Source organism: Carlito syrichta, unplaced genomic scaffold (genome assembly GCF_000164805.1).
Source record: "Carlito syrichta isolate Samal-C Ts95f unplaced genomic scaffold, Tarsius_syrichta-2.0.1 Scaffold316362, whole genome shotgun sequence".
Classification (NCBI taxonomy): Eukaryota; Metazoa; Chordata; class Mammalia; order Primates; family Tarsiidae; genus Carlito; species Carlito syrichta.
In genome coordinates this window covers 433,751-458,575 of record NW_007260458.1, presented here as the reverse complement: position 1 = coordinate 458,575, position 24,825 = coordinate 433,751, and the positions used below count along the sequence as shown (strand labels likewise).

General features: G+C 38.2%; 1 protein-coding gene across 2 annotated transcripts in view; it reads right to left on the bottom strand.

Annotated features, from left to right (window-relative positions):
• Nucleotides 1–11,838, bottom strand: part of LRRC8B (leucine rich repeat containing 8 family member B) — a 51,786-nt gene extending 39,948 nt beyond the window's left edge. The window contains exon 1 of one of the 2 annotated variants that reach the window (XM_008074177.2): nt 11,769–11,838. The gene's annotated coding sequence lies outside the window, so the exon portion shown is untranslated. The remainder of the gene's footprint in view (nt 1–11,768) is intronic. The other variant, XM_008074176.2, reaches the window with a different exon arrangement.
• Nucleotides 11,839–24,825: the final 12,987 nt, after the last annotated feature.

Genomic DNA, 24,825 nt, shown 5'->3' with positions numbered 1-24,825 from the left:
TTTGTCTATGCTCTCGCTTAGTATTTATTCAATCCAAATTATATCAAGGTCCACTGTTTCCTATTCATGCCCTTGGAAATAGATTATCATAAAAATATTTCCAAGAGCAGGAATAGAAAAATAAAAGAACAAACCGAGAGCCAAAAGCCATTTTTTATCTTGTTCTTAAACCCTGCATACATAACAAATATCACCACCTCCCCTCCAACTCTGCACCTTTGGTAACTCACAGTCTTGGACAAATCCAGCCCCCCATCTCCCCCTCCAGGATGTTCTGCAGGGGGAAAATCAAGATAAGCAACCCTTCCTGAAGTATATTCTTTTCTTAATCCCAGAAAAACCACAGGTTTTAATTTCTTTACTAGAATCAATCATGCGCATTCATCACTTCACCTGAAATGACTGCCAGCAGCTCCTTTTAACACTATTTACTTGTACTCAGAAAATAGGTTTTAAAAAATATTAGCCGGGCTCGGTGGCTCAGCCTGTAATCCCGCGTCTTTGGGAGGCTGAGGTGAGTGGATTGCCTGAGCCCGCGGGTTCGAGACCCGCCTGGGCAGCAAGACCTCATCTCTACAATAAATCAAAAAATCAGCCAGGCGTGGTAGCGCGCGCCTGTAATTCCAGCTACTCGGAAGGCTGAGGCGGAAGGATCGCCGGAGCCCAGCAGGTCGAGGCTGCGGTAGCCGGGAGCGGCCAGTGCACTCCAGTCTGGGTGACAGAGTGAGACTCCAACTCAAAAACAAACAAACAAACAAACAAAAAACAGGGCACATAACATTTTATAGAATAACAGATAAAGAAGGCAGGAGAAAGCCAAGGAGAATTTAAGGAGTTTGTGAAGGGACAGATGGATGTAATGAAATTTTTGAGACAGAAATGATGGAGATGAGAGCGGGAAGTAGATTTTGATCAAATATTAAATAAAGTCTGAAATATCAGCTAAGCATTTTTCAAGGCCTAACACAGGCCCAGAAAGGCACCTGACAAATTATTGTATCGGGGGTAAAAATATCACTTGTAGAGCTCATAGTTAATATTTTTTAGGAGCAGAGAGGGATATAGACTTGATAACAACAGTAGAAAGTCATTGATGGTATCTAAGCATGGGAATAATGGGAAAATACATTTTAGGGACATAATATATAACAATATATTAGAGGAATTAATTTGAAAGCATCAGGAAGAATCCTTTGCAGATTGTTTGAGATTAAGAGCAGAAAGCCTAATTTTATATTAAGGTATATATTTGAGTACCTTGAGAAATAAAACATAAATGGATTTCAAAATTCAAATTCAAAGTAAAAAAAAAAAATCATTACACTTTAAAAATTAAGCTTTCAGATTAGCCAACAATTGAAGAAAGCAATTAGATTTTGAGGAAACAGGCCTTTCCTGAAAGTCTTAATTGACTTTTTCCAAAGAAATATCCATCTAATTAGTGCTTTTTAGAATAGATGCTACCTGAACACTTGGGTGGAATTAAATGTTTTAGAGTAAAAAATACCACTTTTAGAATTAATAGTCAAATATTTTGTACAACACACAAGAATAGTTATTTTAAACATACACACAAAGGAGTGCTGGCCATGTTAACTATACTGTAAGCAAACTATCAACTTAAGAAAACACCAGGCCCTTACTGGAAAATTCATCAAGCATTATGACAATCACCATGCAATCAAATCTTTGTTTAAAATCAAATTACAATTATTCTAATTATGAACCAACATTTCATTTGTTGAACAACTGGTACCCAACCCAACAGTTCCGTAGAAGAAATGATTTCATCACAAGACAACTTAATTCATTTGGGTGCAAAGTCACCTTTTTGCTTTTTTAAGCAACTGATTTACCAGTTTAGGTATCAGAAATGCTATTTCTTTAAAAATTACTTCATGAACTAAGTCTAAGTCAAACCAAAATGCTTTCATCCATTATGAAACAATATTGTGCACTCATAAACATTTTAAATCTTTCCCAGCAACGGGCTTATGTGGACCAACCAGGAAGTGAAACCAAATATGATCACATTGTGAAAACCGAGTAAAATGAAAGTACACATTTGGAACTGGTTGAAGCACTATTAAAATTTCATTAAAAAACCCATCCCTTGGAAGCATCCATTTAATCAAGGCAGTAATAAGAGGAATTTCAAAAGCATAAGTCTTCATTTTGTTATTTGGCAATTTCCCAATCTCCTATGCAAATGTCCTTTCCTGTAACTAGGCTGGCTCATCTGAAACATGAACACTCACCCAGCCCAGCCGGTGAGTGCAGAGAGCCGAGTTAAGCTATCACTTTCATGCTGGTAAATCTACTCTGATACAAAACAATTGCAATCTTTCATGACTTAACTTTGCAGAAAATGTATCTTTTGCTTCTTAGGTAACAAGCAAATTCCATTTCTCTTAACTGTTTTGCTTGGGTTTCTGTCATTCCCTTTATACTACTGTAAATTAAACTTCCTAAAACTACAAACTGTATTTTACTTTTTTTTTTTTTTGAGTTGGAGTCTCACTCTGTCACCCAGACTGGAGTGCAGTGGCCACTCCTGGCCACCGCAGCCTTGACCTGCTGGGCTCCGGCGATCCTTCCGCCTCAGTCTTCCGAGTAGCCGGAATTATAGGCGCGCACTACCACGCCCAGCTAATTTTTTGATTTTATTGTAGAGATGAGGTCTCGCCTGCCCAGGCAGGTCTCGAACCCGCAGGTTCAGGCAATCCACTCACTTCAGCCTCCCAAAGGCGCGGGATTACAGGCTGAGCCACTGAGCCCGGCTGTATTTTACTTTTTAATTAGCTTGCTTTTTAATGAAGACAGAGCGACCTAGACATAATAAGAGTTATTATAAGTACCTAATAATTATTCTTATTGTTTAAGGATTTTATTGTCAAATAAAATTCAGTTTTGTCTACATTTTCCTTCTAAGATGGAGACTAAGTAAAACCATCAATTCCTGGGCTATACCACTTTATCTCATTTTTCTAGGAGGCTGGGTGTGGGAGAAAGGGCAAGAAGACATCCATGTACAAATAAAATAAATTATTATTTACTGATTATTTTTCTTTATTCTCATCTTTAATCTTAAAGCAGGATTTGAATAAGTTTAATATTATACAGTACAACATTTTTATGGCAATTTCTTAGCAGTCTAAATAAATAAGAAGGTGGTTCTTGAACTACTCATAACTCCAACAAATAATCAGGTAGCCCAGGAGTTCACAACCCCCAGAACACCTATCCCTGGCCTGTTGGGAACCCAGCTACACAGCAGGAGGTGAGCGGCAGATGAATGAGCAGAGCTTTATCTGTATTGACAGCTGCTCCCCATTGCTCACATTATTGCCTAAACTCTGCCTTCTGTCAGATCATTGGGGGCATTATATTCTCATAGTGTGTGAACCCTCTTGTGAACTGCACATGAGAGGAATCTAGGTTGTGTTCTCTTATTAGAATCGAATGCCTCGTGATCTGAGGTGGAGCTGAGGTGGTGATGCTAGCACTGGGAAGTGGCTACAAATACAGATTAACATTAGCAGTGAGGTTTAACTGCACAGAGACCATAATAAATCAATTGCTTGCAGACTCGTATCAAAACCCTATCAGAGAGTGGCAAGTGAATTGATGTACTTCAATTGTACAGCTGCTTCTGGTGGCAGGCTTTAAGTCTGAATCCAACTTATTTTAGTCTGTGCATGGCCCACCCATTATTTTATTTACCCTTGCTATCCATGCCTCTGTGCCTCTTTCTTTTTAATGGTTTTATAATTATTTCGTTATATATTATAATGTAATAATAATAGAAATAAAGTGCACAATAAATGTTATGTGCCTCAATCATCCTAAAACCATCTGCTCTCCCACCCCATCTGTGGAAAAACTGTCTTCACAAAACTGGTACCTGATGCCAAAAAGGTTGGGGACTGCTGAGGTAGCCCCATCAGATATTGCACAGACACAATGCAAATGTGAATATGAATGCTGCTCGCTCTACAGACAGAGCAGACACGCTACTGCTACGTATAAGAATGAAATTTGGCTGGGCTCGGTGGTTTAGCCTATAATCCCAGCGCTTTGGGAGGCTGAGTGGATTTCCTGAGCCCACGGGTTCAAGACTTGCCTGGGCAACTTGGCGAGACCTCATCTCTACAATAAATCAAAAATTAGCTGGGCGTGGTAGTGCGCACCTGTAATTCCAGCTACTTGGAAGGCTAAGGTGAAAGGATTGTCGGAGCCCAGCAGGTGGAGGCTGCAGTGGCCAGGAGCAGCCACTGCACTCCAGTCTGGGTGACAGAGTGAGACTCCAACTCAAAATAAAATAAAATAAACAATTTTTAAAATTAAAAAAAAAGAATGGAATTTAAAAGACAAAAAAATTCCTAGCATAAATAAGTCATGACAGACAAATTCATTGGCATGCATGTGTGTATATAAACACACATATAAATGCATGTTTATATATTTATGTATATATAAAATGCAAATCATGTAGTTAGTGAGTTCAATAAACACTTGAGAGTCTATTAAGTAAATACTAACAACAGTATCACTCCTGAGAGGTGAGCCAATCCTATTGCCATTGTGGTAAGATGCTGAAGAGCCTGCCTAGGAGTCTAATGCAGAGCTCGTCTAAAACACTGACTCATGAAAACATCAGTGTTGCTGGGTAGAGAGGCTCATGACTGTAATCCCAGCATTTTGGGAAGTGGAGGCAAGAGGACTGCCTAAGCCCAGGGGTTCGAGATCAGCCTGGGCAACTTGGTGAGACTTCATTTATACAATAAATAAAAAAGAAAATTAGCCAGGCATGGTGGCATATGCCTGTTGTTCCAGTTACTTAGATGGCTAAGGTGGAAGGATTGCCTGAGCCCAGCAGGTCCAGGATGCAGTAGCTGTGATTGTGCCACTGCACTCTAGCCTGGGTGACAGAGTGAGACTCTAACTCAAAAATAAAAAAAGTCAGTGTTGGGCAGACTAGTACCCAAAGTCTCTGGGAACCTCCCCTCCTACCTTCCCACTCATTTTATCAATTACTACTTTCACTATAGAGTCTGATACTTTATGTTAGATTCTCTCGACAGGGAGAATATACTGAGCATTTGCTCAGTTATGGGCTGAATAAGACAAGAGAGTATATTCCATCTTATATCTACTCTTAAAACACTCATAAAAATCAGGTAGATAGAAACCAGAAGAATACATAATCAAGGATTAAAATGTATAGCTGAACAACTCTGGACATCTGTATAGTGCTCTAAAGTTTATGGAGCATTTTTTTCATAGTCATTTAAATCATATAATTGACTTTAAGGATTCTAGCTCAGAGAGAAAAATAAGCTGAAGACATATGGCTAGTGAGCAACAGCTGGATCCTATGACTAACACCAACACTGTGTTCTTCCTCATCCAAAGTTTCTTCTCTTAATGGTTATAGCTCAGGGAATGGAGAAGGCAGCATAGATGAGGTGCCTCCTAGCCTTGAGGGATATGCAGCAGCTGGAGCAGAAGAAAGATCTCCAGTTGGGGAAGGGCAGAAGCAAAGGGCTATAAGGAAGAGCAATGGGCAGCAGAGAATCTTCATGGCCAGAGGAGATGACTTTGCAAATCAATGAGGTACTGAGGACATTGAGGGTTGACGATTCCAGAATGAAGAGTACGGCTTGACTTGACTCATAAAAGAGAATCACTGTAAATTCTACAACGGAATGCAAGCAGTATTGCAGGAAAATTAACCTGGTGAGGCACAGGAAATACACTGGGGCAGGAGTAGGGTGGGGAGAGAGAACGAAGGTAAGGGAACCAGGCAGGATCCTACTGCAGCCATTCAATAGTGAAGTAGGGAGCACTGAGAATAGGGGCGTGTCAGTGAAAATGGCCAGGAATGAAGGAATTTAAGTGCAACTACAAATGAAAATCTGACCGGTATTGGAGGATGAGAGAGATGGGGAAAGGGAAGAGAATTAAAGTTGGGCTGGTGAAAGGCTCAATCACAGAGTTAGTTAAGATTTCAATATTCAACGGAAGACCAAGGAGCAATATGGTGGATTTTGTTCTTTCATTTCAAAACAAGACTAATTATTAACGTAACTTGGGTTTTTTTATCTTTATTAAAGGTTTGGCACAGCTAAGTTTTGGCAGAGTACTACTCCAGAGAGCGAACCTAGTGAGAAACCGAAGGTGGTGAGATAGAAAGGCCATTTAGGTCCAGATCTTCAAGAGACACAGGTACCATGCTGTGGAACCAACAATGGAATTTGTGAAAGGGAATGACATGATCCTATCAGTGCTGAATTTTAAATTTAGAGATTCAGTCAGGCACAGTGGCTCAAGCCTGTAATCCCAGCACTTTGGGAGGCTGAGATGAGAGGACTGCCTGAGCCCAGAGGTTTGAGACCAGCCTGGGCAACTTGGCAAGACCTTGTCTCTACAATAAATCAAAAAAGCTAGCCGAGCGTGGTAGGGCATGCCTGTAGTTCCAGCTACTTGGAAGGCTAAAGCAGAAGGATCGCCGGAGCCCAGCAGGTTGAGGCTGCAGTGGCCGTGAGCATACCACTGCACTCCAGCCTGGGCAACAGAGTGAGACTCCAATTCCCTCCTCCACCCCCAAAAGAGAGAGAAACTCAGCCAGGCTTGGTGGCTCAGCCTGTAATCCCGCGCCTTTGGGAGGCTGAGGAGGGAATTTGCCACTTTGGTAGCAGCATGGAGGACTCATTAGAAAGGTGAAACATACACAGGGAGGAGACCTGATAGTTTGGTAGGACAAACATGAAAGACGGTTTTACAAGTGACTGAGTGTGAAGAGGAAAAGAGATAAAAAGAAATAAACTATCACATAGACTCTAGGGCTCTTTAGGTATGCATCAGAAGGATGTGGTAGCACACTAGATAGTAAGGAGAGCTGGGAATCAAGGACAAGTGACCACCCTCACTTTGGCCACAGGGATAATGGAAGGCAGTGAGTGTGACTTTTAAAGCACTGAGTTTGCAGTACTTATGGGCCATCCAGGTGGTGAGGTCTAGCAGGCAGTTGGAAATATACAGTGCTCAGTTCGTTAGGTTGTTCATTTTTGCCACAGATTCTGGCTAATGTTGGATTTAAAGACCTGTATTTAGTAATTTGGGAAAAAAAAAAGTTATTTAAAATAAAGAACTAAATACAACCTCACTCCTTCTCCCACATGAAGGGATCCATTTAATACCTTCTTTTCAGAATCTTTCAATTTAGACTTGGGAAATTTTAATTTTTTATGAAAACAACTGAGTTCACTGAGATATAAAGTCTGTATGTTAGAAAACACACATAGGGAGATGCACACAGCTACAAAACACCTCCTTAAATAACTTCTATTTGACTGTCCAATTGGAGATAAAGAGAAATGGAGGCAATCAAACACATTTTGTTCTTAAATAACTCCCTACCTCCCCTACTGCAGGTGCTCAAATAACTCCCTACCTCTCCTACTGCAGGTGCTCCTAATCATGAACTGCCAACTCACTAGCAAAACATGTAAGGCCATATTTTTCATCTTACTTCACTGTCAAAAAGCTGCTACCTCTCCCAAGCTAGTTCAACTTTAATTTGTGCTCTAAACTACTGGTTGTAGAAATGGTGACTATATTTAGCATATCAACAGGGTTAATAGAAAATGAAGAAATATCAGATGTCATATGTTTTATATTTTTTATAACTATCAATCTCCTTTCTTTGCTAGCTTTAATACAGTTAGAAAATATATTCTTGAGGAATTTAATTCTTAAAAATTGTCCTGAATTTGTTTTTCCCTACAGAATTTATCTCCATTTAATGTATTTACTGCTTATTTATTTTGTCTATTGTCTGTCTCCACCCATTAGGCAGTAAGCTCCAAGAGTAAATAAATATTTGAATGAATAATCACAGTGCTGTGATTATTTCAATTCAATAATCTAACATGTGCTTTTCCTTAGTAACTGTGCTTCAATGTCCATGCTCCAACTTAATTTTGAACTATGACTTCTTTTTATATACCAGAAAGAAATTATTTCAGGGTGTGCATTGTGGTGGGACCTGGCGGGGCACTGAAGGTTATTGGTACAAAGGAATTAACATGGGAAGAACTATAGCCAAGTGTCAACCAAGGCTCCCAGGTTCTCCAGGTGATTTCTCTGTCCATTTGTCTTATGAGGAGGAGTTATAATGATTCTTCTCCCACCCACACGGTTCTGACTTCTGGTTTCTCTGATCTCAATTCCTGTTTGCAGCACCTGGGCTGAAACAAACCTGAGAGGGTCAAAACAAACCTGACTTTGACATCTGTTGTTTTCAATGTTTGGGGTTTTGATTTTTGTGTGTGTGGTTAACTTAGAGAAAGGTCTAAGCCTGAATTTCTACACAGACCAGAGGCTCACATAACTTAAAATACAAGACAGACATTATACACTACTTTCCTCCTCAAGGTTCTTATTGTCTTTCTCTGTCCCCATTATAAAACCTAATAATTTCCTCATCATCCTGTTTGATGAGATAATCACAGTGACCATTTGCATTCATTACTCAACTTTTTTTTTTTCTGGTCAACTGGATTTAGCTAGTATTAATTATTACATAATCAAATCCAAAGAGAAACTATTACCTTACACCAAATTTATATTAAGAATGATATTAAAATTTCAAACTAAGAAACAAAAGGTATAGTCTAAGTAATTTATGCTCAACTTTTCCATTTGGTGTCTAAATATATATTAGAAAAAATATTATGCTATTGCACTTTGTGAAACATAGTTGGTATATAACCTAGGTTGTAACTTTTTAAGTCATTGGATTGGGACTAATTTAATTCATAGGCCAATAATTCCAAACATATCAATTGTATCAGCAAGGCACTATTTTAAAAGGCTCTCATCATTTGCATAGAAGACAATTCTCTTGACAGCACTCCTTTTTTGGGCAATGACTCAAATCAGCTAGACTGAAAATAAATCTAAAGGGTACACAGCTGTCATGTAGCTGCAAGTAGCTTTTTGAACAGTAATTTGATTCATTTTTCCTTATTTATACTACTGGTTTTGCAAAGAGAATTGCAATCCAACAAATGCATCCCCCCACTGTGAAGAAAGAACTTTTCAGTGTCCTATGGAGGGCTCTATTGGATTCCTTTGTCTTGAGGAACATAAGAAACTGCACAGGCCCGGCGCGATGGCTCAAGCTTATAAACCCAGCACTTTGGGAGGACGAGTTGTGGGGATTGTCTTGGCCCACAAATTCAAGAACAGCCTGGGCAACTTGGTGAGATCTCATTTCTATCATAAATCAAAAACTTAGCCAGGCATGGTAGTGTACACCTGTAGTTCCCGCTACTTGGAAGGCTGAGTTGGAAGGATCACCTGAGCCCAGTGGGTCCATGTTTGGGTAGTTGTGAGTGTGCCACTGCACTCCAGCCTGGGTGACAGGGTGAGACTCCAACTCAAAAAAAAAAAAAAAAAAAAGAAACTGTACATAGTGATTTACTGATTTCTTTAATGAGAAGCAGATATTTAAACTCAATGATCTATGTGAACCATTTATGAAATAAAAGTGCCAAAATTTAAGAACAAGATTTTATCAAAGGAACGATGGCATCAAAGTTTGAAGGACAGACAGGTACCAGACTGGGTTTCTACCTATATCTACTAGGTATAGGTACTTATTTATTTTCATTGTAACATGCCTTAATTACTGTTTTAACTTTTTATTACGGAAAATTTCAAAACATACACAAAAGTTGAAAGAGTAGTACAACAAAGCCCATCTGTCCACCATTCTGATACAACAATCAGGATACCCACCCTCATTGGATTACTTGAAACAACTTCTAGATGCCATATTTGATCTGTCTTATTTCAGTAGCTATCTCTGAAACAGAGAGATGACCACAATATTATAATCATACTCAGTGGCATGCTCATAGATATTTTTCAGTTCTTTGGGGGGAAAAAAGTCCCTGATTTGTGTTTTTTGCTGTTTTCCATGATATAAATATTCCCACCATGGCCAATGTCAAATTACCAACATGATGTCATTGAATATGGAGCTGAAAGAGATGTGTATCACATCACTGTTTAGTACTCTCACTTTGCAGGCACATTAGACACAAATAACCTTAAGAGCATAAATAATAGCAAATTATAGTAAAATAATTAGAATAATAGCAAATTATAGTAAAATAATTAGAATAATAGCAAATTATAGTAAAATAATTAGAAAGTGATACATTTTAAGTATTACTTTTATTTATTATTATTATTATTTTTGAATCGAAGTCTCACTCTATTGCCGAGGCTGGAGTGCAGTGGCATGCTCATGGTCACTGCAGCCTCGACCTGCTGGGCTCAGATGACCCTCCCTCCTTAGCCTTCCAAGTAGCTGGAACCACAGGCAGCTAATTTTTTCATTTATCATAGAGATGAGGGCTTGCCATGTTGCTCAGGCAGGTCTCAAACCCTTGAATTCAGGCAATCCTCTCATCTCTGCCTCCCAAAGTGGTGGGATTACAGGTATGAGCCACCGCACCTGGCTACTTTTATTTTTAATACTGTTAGTTTGTACCATTTAATTTTTAATGGCTGTGTTCAAAAACTAGTTTGTGAAATTTCTAAGAACATAACACTTGGCTTTCACAAGCCTACATGTGTCAGCTCTAGTATACCACTGAAACACATTCAAATCATTAACAATTCCTTAATATTATAAATTATCCACATTTCTTTGACACATCTCTTCTCCTTTTTACTTAGTAGTTGAGAAATATTTTAAGCAGGAAGGAAGAAGAAACTTTACCTCAGAAAGCTACACCAAGCGCTACTTTCTGTATATAGCTCAGTGGGCTGTTAAAGTCTGTTTCTAGGAAGTTAAATCTGACACCATCGTGAATATGTACATTCATATCACTTGGGAGTCATGCGATGTGTTTATTTTGCTTTTATTGCCCATTCTCAGGCTCCCAAGAGAAAAAGTTTGAAATGGAGGAGAGGAACTCGGCATAAGGGAAAATATGTCAATTTCTAGTAAACAACCATAACTAGATGGACATTTTGAGAGACAGAAGATTGCTAAGAAGATGTGAGATACTCTTCTATGCCTGATATATCCCACCATTGAAACTTGGTTTGCAAAAAGCCCTCTTTAAATGTGCCTTCCAGATCAGAATATGGCAGATTAGATGTGGCAGTGCCTAAACAGAAGTAAAACAGGGTTACTGCCATCCTTGATGAGAAGCCACACTAGATTCCACCTTGTCAAGTAAAACTCAAGTCCAATCAAGGGCTAGTGTCTACCAGTACTCACTCAGACTCTACAATGTACATTTGGCCCCTCCCCACCATCACCAAATTTGGTCCCAGATTGCCTTTCCAATATTTCCCACTGTGCCTTTGAACATACCCTCTATTCCAGATAGACTAGTCTACCCACTATCAAAAAACCTCTTAATATGACATCTTAAAAATTAAATGGTACAAATTTTTTATTTAAAAATTTTTTTATTATGAAAACTTCCTAATGCATATAAAAGTAGAAATAATATTATAAGGATCTGCCATATACCCATCACCCAGCTCCAACAATGATCAAAGCATATCACACCCATGTCCAGGTTTGTTTTGAAGCAAACTCTGGATGTGTCATCCCATCCAAAATGATTTCAGTACTGTACAGCGTATATTCTCTCCTACGCATCTCTTCTCAAACATTTCCCTTCCACCTCCTCTGCCTTTTTCCACATCTTATCTCCCCCTTGTGCAAGGCTCACCTCCTACGCTGCTTCCATTGAACTTGTTGTCAGTGAGTCATATGCCTCTTTCGGACATCTGTCTTACTGTTGTCCTGTTGTTCTCACATCTTAAGTTGGACACTTACTGTGCCATTGGCCTGGAAAGTGGAAACTTCTATCAGTGTACATATAGTGCAATAATTTGTGCTTAGTAGGGAAATAGTTAAAGGATAACCACTTGGTTTCATAAAGGTTATTAAGATTTGGTACAATTTTATACATAACGCTGACCCAATTCCTTATGTGGTCACGTCTTAGCAAATGGTATAGGACAGGGCATGCAGACACAGTATGTCAGGGTTGGGGGACACTGAATGTGGAGGTAAATGGCCTGGGTTCTTGTCCTGACCTTTGGTGTACATGTTATTTTGGGTATATTATGTGACTTTTATGAGCCCACTCATAAAACAGGAATTTACTGCTGCCATTTTTCCTCTCTCCCTGAATAAATGGCAAGAATCAAATGTGATTATATGTAAAAAGATGATTTTATAGTTGATAAAGCACATTGTTGATGAACATCTTGACCTGTAAATACAGAAATGTTTGGTCCTATTATTAGGAAACCCATTGCTTTGAATCCTGAATGTATAAGGAGCATATATTTAAACTCCCAACAGGAAAAAAAGGGAATGCAATAGTATAGAACTTAGATGGGATTAAGAATCAGCAGCTAACCCTGGGAGGAATGTAAAATCATACCTAGTGTCTTTCTTAAACCTCAAAAACCACTGCCTTATAATTAAAACAGGGAAATTGAGAGACCCCTAAAAAGGGATTCCAAAAACACAATACATGTTTTCAGCTATGTAAGGAAAATCCCTGTTACATTAAATATTTAAAAGAAAAGGTAAAACTTAATATCTAACTCCCTCTTCAAATAAAACTACTAAATTATCCAATAAAATGGTTTGAACTCCAAGTTTATGCTCTCCTAGGACATTCTCAAAGTCTCTGACTTTTCAACTCTGCATTCTGCCTTGCCAAAGAATAATCATTAATATCAAACTGCAAACATCTATCACATTACACCAAGTACTACTTAAATGTGATGAAACTGTGGTCTCTTCTTCCTCCAATAGAAAAGGGGATTTTTAAAGAAAGTAGTGTTCTAGAAGCCATACTGCAAGCTTCATCACTGTACTGTGCATGCAAAAAGGCTCAGCCCATCTAAAGTACCCTTGGAGACACTATTGACATTATTTTAAGTTTCTTATAAGTAAATAAAAATTATAAGAGTTGGAGAAAAGGCTTAAATTGTTTAAAATGCTGAACAATCTAGGCCAACACAGGAAAAAGGGTCAACTTTGGACCATAATACGACTTAGCAATTTTCGATAAAAACAACAGCTGCTGAGCCTGCTAAATCCAAATGAGATTATTAGGTCAAAATCACAAAAACACACAGAGAACATTTCAAAATTCCCAGCACACTGACAATAAAGCAGCAAAACAGAATCTCATTAGGAAAGGAAACATTTTGTTTAGAAAGACCTTTTTTATGACTTTGCCTTGTGTGACATCTCTAAGATGTTACTGGAGAGGAAAAACACTGTAAGAATCAAAAGTGTCCGCTCCAGAAGAAGAACAGTTTCCTCCCCTCTACTCCCCTTTCCCTGTCATGAAGCCCCACTGCACACACCACATAACTAGGTATTCTTAAATCTTATTCTCCACACACAGACATTTACAGAAATGTTTAAAATCATGGCTTGTTTTTTCAAAAATGAGATATTATTAGAATAAACTTCCTCTTGTACAGATTTGCTTTACAATAAGGAAACTATGTGAGTCACTGATTTTGTTCCCTTTGTTCACAACAAAAAAAGAAACAAAGAAGTTCTAAGACTCCTAACAAATAGAAATGAGAAAAATAAAAAAATAAAAATGAGAATTTATACTCTATAGACTTTTATTACTGTGAGTCTTGCTATCCATGATGATCAATTAGCATAAAAGGATTTTCAAGGTTAGAGTTTACATATCTCAAAATATGCATTACAAATGTGAAGGACCGTAGTTTTTTTTTTTTTAAACTTGTCTATTTGCTGAATAAGGTTGAATTTCAGAGAATGTAAAAAATGAACAACTTTCAGGCCAGAACAAAAATTTAGAGGCTTTTGTGATCTGGTCCTGGGACAGCAATAATTTCTTCTAATTCATCTGCTTTTTCATTAGATCAACAACTAAGCAAGACTATTTTTTCAGCATTAAGTAATTTGACTCTAAAAATAACCCAGAAAAAATCAGTTTAAGCTTAAACTGACTAAGACAAATTACAAAAGACAAATCAGGTGGAACGTGCTATAATATTTCCTCCTTAGTAGATAAGACAAAACAAGTCCAGTGTGAGGACCCATAGTCCCTAATAAGTAGCTGATGTGAGTTTGAAGTAGTTTAATACACTTCTGTATTATAACCATCATGGATGCCAGTGTTCATCACAATATAACCATATTTAACCATTCTTCTAAGTGCTTTACATCAATGAACTTATTTAAAGCTCATAACAACCCCATGAGATTTTCTCCACTTATGGATTAGGCAACTGAGACAGTTATGTGACTCATCTAAACTTGTACAACTAGTAAACTCATAATAGCAAAACTAGCATCGATGTGAATAATCTTCAATTATTGGAGAACCAACAAGGTAAACAAAATCAATGCTGTCCCTCAATAGATGCTATCCCTACCTCATGGAATTTATAGTCTGGAGATACAGACACAGACTAAACAAATAGCTACTCAATTATTTTACTACAATCATAAGTGAGCCAGATGGAAGAGGGTAGAGAGAGAGACCATCCTGAAAGCCCTGAGGCTCAAAGGAGCTACCAAGGAAGCAGAGACTGAGCCGCTGTGAGGACTGTACCAGAGAGCTCAAAAACCTGCCCTAGCAGATGACACTCCTCACCAGTCCCTCACCTAAAGGTGGGTATGGGCTCAATAAATTTTTAAAAAATACAGTAAGTACCCTACATATGAACCTTCAAATTGCAAACTTTCAAATCGCATGTCCAATCTCTTAAATTACTTCACGTGTCTGGCATACACTGTCATGTGCGTACATTCCCTATGAGTGGTTGTGCTTTTGTGTTCTTTACTGTACCCCCTCCAGTCAGTAAGTCTTCTTGTCTGTTCACTTGATACCATCTGTTGTACTGTACTACTGTATTTTTCAAGGTATTGTAATGTAAGATTTGAAATATTTTATTTTTTGCATTTGTTATTTATTGTTTGTGTGAAAGTATTATAAATCTATTACAGTACTGTATTATATAGCCAATTGTGTTAGTTGGGTAACTAGGCTGACTTTGTTGGACTTACGAACAAATTAAACTTAGGAATGTGCTCTCGGAATATAACTCATTCATATGTAGTGAATTTACTGTAATCAGAAAGATATGTAAGCAAGATATGTTAAAGTTCTTGGTCTAGTTCCATATTTCTGGTACATGAGAGTAGCCCTGGGCTTATGTTCAAGTTTCAAATTCTCCCAGAATTTTAACAACTTTTAAAGGTAAAATTTATATATTACATTAAAAACTTTCAGTACACAAATTTAAATGATATATAATTGTCAATATCAAGAAAGCAGTTGATAAAATTATCAGGAAAATTTTATTCTTGGCATAGCCAGTCCTTTCTGTTCCAAAAAGTGCCTGAAGTTGGCTACTTCAGCCAAGTGCTGTCACAGTAGAAATCAGCAAAAAGACTGAGACTGAACTCTTACCCTGCCTGACAGCTGCCTTAACTTTAGCCAAGTTACACAGTCTTTCAGAATGCCAGCTTCCCAACTGATACAAACAGAAATAATTCGGACTAGTCTACTTTCTGTTTCCACAAGTGATGATACAATCAAAAGCGATAGAAATCACCTCTGCCCAAAAAGTATCAGAGAACAGTAGTCCATGAAAGAATAAACTCCTCACAAATATAACCTCTGTTCCCCCAAGGCCATGATATCTATCTAACGCGCTCACAGTTTTCAAGACTTCTGGAAGACAATGAGAATCCTGCATAGAAAGAGTACTGATTTCAGCAGACCTCTCCTGTACAAAAGAAATCATTATTCTTTTCATAGAAAATACTACTCCCAATTTTTTTCTCACTTACAGTCAGAAGACATTATGTTTAGAAGCCATGATTTTCAAAGGCATGCTAGTAGAATGTATACTTACTGGGAAATTGAAATTTGAGAGACCCAAGATTACTGGGTGAAAATTTAATACACTCTGAAAAATGATTGAAAAGTTAGAAGTTACAATAAAACATTAGTAAGCATAGTTTGACTTAATTAATTATTATAGGATCTTTGTGCAAAAGAAAATAGAATACTTGATACTAGGACTTTTTTCTCAAATTTCTTTCACATTAGTCTCCTCTCCATCCTGCTGTTCTACTTGGTCTCTAATGTGATCTCTCATCTCCAACACATCCTTCACAGCTACCAGCATTACTTCCTGATATCATCTCTGCTTCAAAACCTTCCTTAAGGCTCCTGAATTCTTCCTAAGTGAAGCTGTGTGTTGTTTATAGGATTCAAAATGCATCTCCACACCCTACCCAGGCAGAGGCTGAGCCAGTCAGCACTGGGTGTTTCAGTTCCCACTCCAGGGCTCTCATTCTTTCATTCATGTCACAAAGGGGAAAAGTCGACTTGAGCGGGAGGAGTACACTACGTGGATTTTTAAAAACTCAAAGTGTGGGGTTGATTCCAAGCATATTTTCACATCAGTGTCGGAGCCATTACAGCAGATAACAAAATCAGCAAAGTACAGGCTCACCAAGCAAAAACAAAGGCACCACATAGGCAAAGAAACAAGAATTTGGAGCTAGAAAGAACTTCAGTCCCTCATCTTGCAACGCAACAGGCACATTTAGCTTCCAAAGCGCCAACCATTTATGTATCACAACTTTTATATTCTAACTCATTGTAATTTATTTCTAAAACTGTACGTGCCCCCTAAACATAAAAATAAGCAACACAAAACTTTAAATAATAAATTTAAAAATAATTGCCCAGAAGATAGATTTGAACACCTGGAATATTTTATTTAATCTCAGGGTAATTCATAGGGACATTGAAGCATATGATACATGAAGATGTAAAATATAAAATAATGAACATGCATGTAGAGGGTTAAAAACTGTGGACAACTTCTGGATCTTATGGAAAACACTAATTTTCATGATGTCTGGACAATATTTCATTTTAATTCTAAAACAAGCACAAAAAATAAGGATGTATTAGTTGTTTAACCACTTATTTTTATTTTTGAGTCGGAGTCTCACTCTGTCACCCAGGCTGGAGTGCAGTGGCACGCTCATAGCCATCACTGCCTCGGCCTGCTGGGCTCAGGCAATCCTTCCACCTCAGCCTTCCAATTAGCTGGAATCACAGGCATATGCCACCACACCTGGCTAATTTTTTTTTTATTTATTGTAGAAACGAGGTCTCACCAAATTGCCAGGCTGGTCTTGAACCCCTGGACTCAGACAATTCTCTTGCCTCAGCCTCCCAAAGTGCTGGGATTACAGGCTTGAGCCACCGTGCCCGACCTCACCATTTATTTTTAAAAGTTTGATGGCCAAGAGCAAATACTGCAAGCTATTAGTCATCAGCATTTTTTCTTTTTATTTAATTTTATTTAAAAAATCTAATATAGTCTAAGTGCCTTCAAATGGGAGAAACCTAAACTGGTATATCTTTTTATTGAAAAGTTAAGTTAAACAATGCAAAATCAAGCAACAGGATTAATGACTGATGAACATTAAAACTAGCTCAAGATTCCCTCCTATGAAGGAAGGGAAGCATAAACATTCGTTCTTTGCAATGGGTTGGTTACTTCTGTGATACTAATTTCTGTACCACATCTCTTCATAGGCTCCAATTGGTCTTTCTTCCCCTTCATGATTTCTGTATAAAGTACAAGATAATGAAAATGGTAGGGTCCAAAACAGCCCATAACCATAGTGTCCTCTTCCGTTGGGCTGGTCCATTTCCACAACCAACGAAGAACAAGCTCTGCCTGAAAAAAATCTAGATTTCTTTATAGCATTGTAAACTATGTAGGAGAGGCTTATTACATCTGCTTTGTTCTCTATTTCTATGGTGCCTATCACCATAGTAACAAGGAACACAGATGAAAAAGTAGGCTAGAAATACCCAAAAATAGGGGGTAGAAAGAGAAATATGGGGGAGAGGACCTTTCGCTGATTAAGGGAGAAAAGGCGAGAATTTCATCTGTCAGAGTAATCAGTAGATTAAGAGGCACGTCCAACTGAAAAAGTGGGCTTCTTTATCTTTAGGAAAGTGACACAAAATGTAACCTAAAATTTCAATAAATATCAACGTTTCTGGGAGGTAGGCTGGCTAGGCTTCTGAGATTTTAAAGCAAGATATATTTTTAAAAATCTTGAAGATGCAAATTAAAACCTTTAAACAGCAACCAATTTTGGAAATGACACACTCATTCCATAGTGTGGATGATTACTACTTAAAAATTTTTGGTTATGCTGTAGTACTAAAAGTTGAGACATCTGTTAAGGAAGTGTGGTTGGGAAGATAAGTTACTACAATTAATATTTTCCTGAGAGTGACATGCTTATCTTCCAAGTTTCTGTATAAAATGTCCCAAAAGGAAATCAGTGGGGTGGGGTTGGGGAATGACTGTTGTTTCACCCCAAGCGGGCTGCCTCTATGAAAGAGGAACAAGACTATTCCCATCTCGAGCTCCTCTGCTGTCTGTACGTTCAGAGACCTTCAAGAGCACTATCAGTTCCTAACTGTTCTTCAAAACCATAACATACCAAACTTCATCTGTAAGGAAAGAGAAATCTTCCCATGTCAAGATCTCCATTTTTTTTCGTCCCCTGCCAGAAGCCTGAGTTCTCCCTGCTCAAGATTTTCTAGGACATTTGAAACAATTAAAATATCATTAATGTTGTGTTACTGGTCAGGAAATAGGAAAAGGAGCCACACCAGCCACATAAACTACTTGGGAGTTTTAATCTATGTAAGTAAAAATGGTACATGTTTCAACCCATTCAAGTTGCTTCAACAAAACACCAGAAACTGAATGGCTTATAAACAACAAACATTTATTTCTCACAGTTCTGGAGGCTGGGAAGTCCATGATCACGGTGCTGGCATAGTTTGGTGTCTGGGGAGGGCCCATTCCTCACAGATAGTGCCTTACTGCTGTGTCCTCACATGGTAGGGGCAAACAAGCTTCCTCTGGCTTCTTTTACAAGGACACCAATCCTACTCATGACAGCCCCACCCTCACAATCTAACTACCTTCCAAAGGCCCCACCTCCCAACACGATCATTACTTTAGGGGCTAAGTTTCAAAACATGAATCATGCCTGGACACTAACACTTCGATCACAGCAGTGTATATACAAAACAACAAGGAGATATTTTATGGACTAAAATTGTTTCCATATTTGGTCATCAAAAGTCAAAGTCATCAACCATAGCCTTTAGGGAATTTAACACTCTAGCTACTTGCATTTTTTTTAAAAGACAGGGTCTTGCTATGCTGCCCAGCTAGAGTGCAGTGGCTATTCACAGGCACAGTTATTGTGCACTACAGCCTCAAATTGCTGGACTGAAGTTATTCTCCTGCCTAAGCTTCCTGAGTAACTGGAACTATAGGCGCATGCCACTGTGCCTGATATTACTTACAAATTTTAATGGAAAAAGCAATGGATCAGTTTATGGGAATCTTAGGTCCTTGACTTAGCCACTAACTAGCTATGACACTGTGGACAACATTTACTCAGCTTTTCTTGACCTTAGTGTCTTATCATTAAAAAGAAATGACTGAGGTGGAGGCAAGAGGATTGCTTGAGCTCAGGGGTTCAAGACCAGCCTGAGCAAGATGGCGAGACCTCATCTCTACAACGAATCAAAAAAATTAGCTGGGTGTGGCAGCACATGCCTATGGTTGTTACTTAGAAGGCTAAGGTGGAAGGAAGGGGCAAAGCCCAGTGGGTTGACGATGTGTTGGCCATGAGCATGCCACTGCACTCCAGCCTGGGTGACAGAGTGAGACTCCGACTCAAAAATAAAAAAATAAATGACTGAAACCGAACAGCAATATGTTGGAATTTTATGCATATGAGTTTAAGTGTATTCTGGGAAAGATCCTCAAGAATGTCTATGATATAAAGAAAAAAGCAATCGATACTCTTGATGGCCTCTTCCACACAACTCTAGAATACAATCACTTGAATCAACTGACCCAAATAAATTCAACGTTTGAATTCAGACTCAAGTGTCATATTCAGGACTTCTTAAAACTGCCCACCTATCCCTGACCACCCTATCTAATTATCACCACTGATCACATTCTAGCCCTAACCCTGTTTTATTGTTCTTTATAGCACTTATGACATGGCTTATACCTTGCATTTACATATTGTCTATTTCCCTCCTCTAGAATGTATGCTCCAGGCACAAAGGGTTTTTTCTGTTTTCTTCTTTGTTGGATGTATTCCTTGTACCTGGCACAACGCCTGGCACATAATAAGTGCTCAAAAAAATCTGTTGAATGAATTACTTTTTAAAAATCCACAAAATACTACTTGGAAGGCTGAAGCAGAAGGCTCACCTGAGCCTAGCAGGTGGAGACTGCAGTGGCCATGAGTCTGCCACTGTACTCCAGCCTAGGCAACAGAGTGAGACTGTCTCAAAAAAAAAAAAAAAAAAAAAATCCACAAATAGAGCATGTCAGAAGACTCAAATACATTTTTTTTTAAAAAAAAAAACGTAGGGCCTGCTATGAGTTGTGTATCCTACTAAGCATCTTAAGCATCACACACATCTATCTATCTCTTAAGCACATCTATCTCACTTAATCTTCACGCTATCACTTTAAGGCCAGTTTCCCAATCATTAGAGACCTCACTAAAATAATACAACTGTGAAAAGGAGCCAGGCAATATATAGTAGAAATACTATAAGAAAGGGATTGGCAGTAGTGGGATACTGCCAGGGGAGGCAGGGGTACGGGGGAAGTGGGGGGCACATGACATTTATGGGGCACCTGATCTCAAACCAGACAAAGTGGGGACCCAAGGGAGGCCTAAGCTTTACCTGTATGATGACCACTTGTATACCTAATCCTGAATTGTACCCATCTTTAAAAAAAAAAGTCACTTTATAAGGATTCGGGTGCCAGATGTGCCACTGACTGTGTGGTTCACTTAGACAAGCCATCTACCCCCTCAAGAACACAGTTGTCCCCATCTACTGCAGGTCATCAGGAGAATGATATGAATATCAATGCTTTAGTTAGAAGTGTATACTATAAGTGTGGCGGGAGTGCCTGCCAAGGTTTTCTGGAAAGATGGGCAGCAAACTGTTGGAAGAAGGCAAGAGAGCAGGGGATAGCCGTGCAGTGCCATCTCACACAGGATCAGAATATCCAGGAAACCAGAAGACCCCAGGAAAGGCTCTCTAATCAACAAGGTGACAGCAGGTGCAACTCCAAACTGTCCTTCACTCCTCTCCCTTTCAATTGCATGACACTATAATTTCTTTATAAAAAGAAGTCCCAGATCAGTCTAAGACCATGTCTTTTTGCATGTTGTAATTCACAACCTCTTCATGGGAAGAAATTAGATTTCTTGATAAAATATGCCATTTTTTTTCCCAATAGGATTGAGACTTGTTCTTAGAAACCTGTCACCTGCTCACTCAGGTGATCTTTAACCAATGTTCTTTTGGTATCTAATCTAATGATGAGTATTTTTTAAATGCATAATTTCTGACTATTCTAGGAGACTGTTCATGCATTCTTAAAATGGATGATGGTGATTAAATTACTTTGATATCAAATTAGTTTTCATTGGGTATAGCTAAAAGAGTGATATGTTCTTTCACTATTGAAGATCACTATATACCAAGAGGAAATCTTTAAATTGTCCTAATAGGAGCCTTTTTCCTAAGAGTTCATAGCTAATTTGACAAAAAAGTTTTTTAGCATCCAAATCAGTCATCTTCAAATTGGGTTATGGGGCTTGGGAGTCTTTTTAAGATTTTGAGTGAGAGATAACCCAGCAGACTCTATTTCCAGATTATTCGTTCACCCTTGCCTAAAAGTACCTGCTCCAAAAACACCTACTGTCTGGCAGATTCTTTCCAGTCATATTTTTTTCCCTTTTCAAATTAATCCTTTTCCTTCATTACAAAAGAAATGCGCACATCTTTTATTTTATTTGTTACTATTATTTTCAAGATGTGGGTTACAATTCAGGATTGAGTACATAAGTAGTCATTGTACAGGTGAAGTTTGGGCTTCCCATTGGTCCTCACTTCACCTGGCTTGGGATCAGGTACCCTTATTGATATTATGTCCGGCAGTGACATGCTACTGCCAATTCCTTTCATGTAGTATTATGATAAATGTTCAGGGTCCACTTATGAGTGAGAACGTGTTACTCAGTGATCTAACACACACATTTTACTTCTCTTGAGTCTGTCTATGATGCATTGCCTTGGGGTATAAACATCTCCAGGCACCCAAGCAATTTTGAAATACTCATAAGATAACATATGCTGAGACAGTGAAAGACGTTCAGGACTGAGAAACAAAATCTTTTGGGAGCCAGGGGATAGTTTCTATTTCTTTGCTTAGAACAACACTGGAGGAAGTTCTAATCAAGTCATCAGGCAAAAGAACACTGAAAGTCTTTTCTTTTTGTGATCAATCACTAGGTAACTTAGGTAACTAGGTATATAACTCAGGAGTTTAAAAGATAGAATGGAATTATACTGACTTCATTATCATATATTTATTTATGTGGCAGAATTTCTTAAGCACTTCCATTTAAAAAGAAACCCTTGATTTGATTATGAAATCTATCTTATTCTAGCAATAAATAACATTTACTTACTCACAAATAAACTATTTTTAAGCCCCATGGATCTCACTACCAGACAATTTTTCAATAAAATATTGCCAATGCTTAATAATTATTTAAAAATTTAATATATGTGTTGTTATGATTAAGTATGTACTAGTGAAAATAATAGTAACAATCTAAAATAAATTTTATTCAACATTTAGAGCCTTATTGTCACAAGAACATTTTTTGTGAGTAGGAGTCTCACTCTGTCTCCCAGACTGGAGTACAGTGGCATGCTCACAGCCACTGCTGGGCTCAGGTTATCCTTCCACCTCAGTCTTCCAAGTAGCTGGAACCACAGGCATGCTCTACCACGCCCAGCTAATTTTTTCGATTTCTTGTAAAGACGAGGTCTCACCAAGTTGCCTGGCTGGTCTCGAACCCCTGGACTTAGGCAATTCTCTCACCTCCGCCTCCCAAAGTGCTGGGATTTCAGGCATATGTCATCGCACCTGGGACAAGAACTTTTTAAAAAGGTAGACGTAGGTATACTGAATGTGTGTATGTCACAAAAATATGATATAGTAAAAAATAAAAGATTTTCAAATATAAGAATGTTACATTGGGGTTAAGTTTTATAGAAGAGGAGTAATAAAATGAGTTCCATGAAGAAGAACTATGTAAAATCCATGCCTTTCTAGAAGAAATTACTTCTAGATTACTTCTTAAATGTATGATGAGGTGTATCAAACCACTTTGGTACTTAGCTTCCACTGGGTATTTAAAAGAGTGTTTTGTTTTTTGTTTTTTTTTGCTGAGCTCACACTTGTAATCCCAGCACTTTGGGAGGTGGAGGCAAGAGGATTGCCTGAGCTCACTGGTTCAAGACCAGCCTGGGCAACATGGTGAGACCTCATCTCTACAATAAACCAAAAAAAATTAGCCGGGTATGGTGGCACATGCCTGTTGTTCCAGCTACTTGGAAGGCTGAGGCAGAAGGACTGCCTGAGCCTAGCAAATCAAGGCTGTGGTGGCCGTGAACATGCCACTGCACTCTAGTCTGGGCAACAGAGTGAGATTCCAACTTCAAAAAATAAATAAATAAAAGGGTGATTTTTAAAAATCAGTATTTAAAATATGAGAACTATCATCTGCAATTATTTAAAATTATAATTAAAAATGTTAGATATTAACTTTTACAAATGAGGAGAACAAATTGCTTTTTAAAATCCTTATAGAGAGTACTCAAAAAAAACCAAACCAAAACAAACAAAAAAACACTGTTCTAAACTACCTACAAGCCAAGAGTCTGTGTTAATCGTCTAAAATTTTGTCTTCTGATAAAAAGACAAAGCCTGGACTATTTCATGAAAGTGCATAAGCTGTTATAAGCATCCCTTACAAGTTGACAAATCTGGAACTCTGAACACAGTAAAAGTTCAATAAACACTAGTTCATTTACAAGGTATTTTGGCTATTCGACTAATATCTACTAACAGCATATGTAATGTACCTTATTACTTCTAATCTGTGTGGAGGTTTGCCAAAAAGGTTAGCTGAAAAATCACTGACACGAGGCAGACTGATGAGCAGGAGGAAAGGCACACAAATTTACTAGAAAGAATGATTGGAATGGGGGAAGAGAAATTAACCTGTAAACAGTTTTCTTTGGAATTTAAATGATCCTTGGAGACAGACACTATCTTGAAAAAGGGTCTGTTCAGGTGTAGTTTCATCTTTGGTCTTCTTTCTCTGAGATAGATAATGAGATAACAGGGTAGAGAACAAGAACAATTGTTCTCCTTGGAAGGTCAGTCCTGTCTTTACTTATATAGGGAAGTCTTCTCTGGCACTTGTTGATCTGTAAGGGTTTTTTTCTTTTTAAATACTCAAACCAGGAAGCCATATTTTGGGGTGAAATATTTTGATCCTTCACTTTCAAGGAGATAGTCTCTAAGATTTTAGCCAAATACCAGCCAAAAATGTTATCAAAATGAAGCCCTGGAATAGGTAATAAGTATCCTAAATTTTACTCCCTAGTTTTCTCCTAGATATCCATTTATTTAATGCCCACAGCATGTCAGGTGTGATGTATGACACAGAAGTTCAGGAGATGAAGAATACACTTTTTTTATCATGAAGAAGCACTCAGCAGAAGGTTGAGTTGTTCTCTG